Raw genomic sequence first — 2,474 nt, 5'->3', positions numbered from 1 at the left:
ATATTTACAATTGTTATATCTTCTTCTGGGATAGATCCCTTGATCATTATGTAGTGTCATTCTTTGTCTCTTCTAATAGTCTTTGTTTTAAAGTCTATTTTGTCTGATATGAGAATTGCTACTCCAGCTTTCTTTTGGTTTCCATTTGCATGGAATATCTTTTTCCATCCCCTCACTTTCAGTCTGTATGTGCCTCTAGGTCTGAAGTGGATCTCTTGTAGACAGCATATATATGGGTCTTGTTTTTGTATCCATTCAGCCAGTCTGTGTCTTTTGGTGGGAGCATTTAATCCATTTACATTTAAGGTAATTATCGATATATATGTTCCTATTCCCATTTTCTTAATTTTTGGTTTGTTATTATAGGTCTTTTAAAGTTAAAAAGTGAACATTTCCCCATTTTCCTTACCAAATGCTTAACTATGCTACCCAACATTCTCAGCCCAAAAGTAGCATTATTATAACATGGACACACACATCAAAACAAAAGGATTTTAAGACATAGAACTATGTTAATATTTGAAATAACTGGAAATGGTTACATTATTCTTTAAATACAATAATTGTTGAACACAATGAAATTAATGAAGTCTCCTGTGCCCAGGACAGATTATGTGAATTGTGGAGGGACAATGTTTTTATTCTTTTTGAAAAATGAACTATGTTACCAAATTCCAAAATTAACTGCTTTTCTATATTTTATTGATATAAATACAACTAATTTCAATAAGCATCAGCTACCATTCTACCATTACACCAAAGGCAAAATGGTTAAATACTAATGTGAAGTATAATTACAGAAACGCTTTCACTTCTACTTAAGTTGTCTCTAACACCATCGTATATACTTTGTACCGTTTGCTTGTAATTGATGAGATGTTTGAAATGAAGCAAAGTTGAACTTTAATCAAACTTTCATTTCTCAGTGGAAAATGCTCTCTTCATCAGAGGTGGTTGAGCCTTCCCGACATCAAACATCATTTCCAACGGTGGGTTATTAAGAGAACACCGATCAGGTATATGGCCTGTCTGGTTATAATACTCCTTTGAGCGTGAACGGCTCCCAAGTATGTCTTGCAGTGCTCCAAAAATAGCTCCTCCAGGCTACACAATTAGTCTTTGCAGGTGGAGTATGCATTCAGAATGTCTTGGTGCTAAGTGTTTTTTATATTTTGGTTTTTCTACCAAATACCTTATTTCTGCAAGTAGTCTGTGGAGGAATCCTGGCAACACAGACGTGCCACCTATGACTACCAAATTCTCTGCTAGTTGCTTCCTAGTGTCTACTGGGCACTGCATAAGGGAATCCAATATTAAAGTGGCAACTGATTTCTCTTCATTATCTTGCTCAAAAAGGATTTCCACAACCGAATCTCTGATTGATCCAAGGACATGTAAAATCTTCTCTCCATCTAACGGGTAGTGAACATTTGGGGGTGGTGAGGGACACTCAGTATTCCCATCAATATTAAATTTTGCTGCTTGGATTTTTAGTCCACGCTTCAGATCACTAACAAAGCAAGTGTGCACTTTAATGTCCTCCAAGATACCTTCTTGAATTGAACCCATCACAGAGGGAAGGCTCTGTTCTTTAGCAGCCCCTGTGTCAACAGTACATTGTTCCAATAGTTGAGTTTCCAACTCCTTGTGAAGAGCTTTTCCTCCTAGGGGGAGTGCTCCCCAACAATTTAGTACTGGGATTCCTTCATATATAGGTAACACCAAGCTTTCTCTATATCCACAATCCAGGACCATGGCAGAGTTTATCCCAAGTTTAAGAAGAGCCATTAGATGACTTGGAGCAAGCAAGACAGATGGAACCTCAAAATACTTGAAAAGAACACGAGTGAGTGTCTCTCTGAAGTGGGAAGGACATAATACCGACTCAATAACCACAACTCTGCGGTCTCTGGGATTCACCAATAGATGCCTGAAATACAGTATGTGGATGAATTCCTTTAGGTAGGAATATAATTCTTCTGTATTGATATTATATTGTACAACTTTGATAGGCTTAGGCATGCCAGCTTTTTTTTTTTTTATCACACTAGGTATTATGCATCTTGGACCAGTTTCTCCAGCAAATCCACACTTGGTAAAAGCCTCTCCCAGGTCTATCATGACCGCCGTTTTCTCTCTGCCACTCCCCAGGCCCTCGTACAGCGGCATGGTAGTAAACAAGCCAGTAAGGAGACAGGCGCTGACAGACCTTGGCTGCCAACAGCCCTCGGCTCTCGGGGGGCCCATCATTCCTTTTTTATGGCTAAATAATATTCCATTATTTGTATATGCCACGTTTTGTTTATCCGTTCATCTGTTGATGGATACTTGGATTTTTCCCACCTTTTGTCTATTGTGAATAATGCTGTTATGAACTTTTGCATACAAGTATTTGTTTGAATCGCTGTTTTCAGTTCTTTTGGATATATATCCAGGAGGGGAACTGCTGGGTCATATAGCAATTCTATGTTTAA

The 2,474-nt window shown here is 38.2% G+C and overlaps 1 pseudogene; it reads right to left on the bottom strand.

Moving 5' to 3' along the window:
* Positions 1-915: 915 nt before the first annotated feature.
* LOC101316378 (actin-related protein 10-like) lies at positions 916-2,194 on the bottom strand (annotated as a pseudogene).
* Positions 2,195-2,474: the final 280 nt, after the last annotated feature.

The sequence above is a fragment of the Tursiops truncatus genome, chromosome 4 (assembly GCF_011762595.2).
Source record: "Tursiops truncatus isolate mTurTru1 chromosome 4, mTurTru1.mat.Y, whole genome shotgun sequence".
NCBI classification, from domain to species: domain Eukaryota; kingdom Metazoa; phylum Chordata; class Mammalia; order Artiodactyla; family Delphinidae; genus Tursiops; species Tursiops truncatus.
This window is presented reverse-complemented; position numbering and strand designations above follow the sequence as displayed.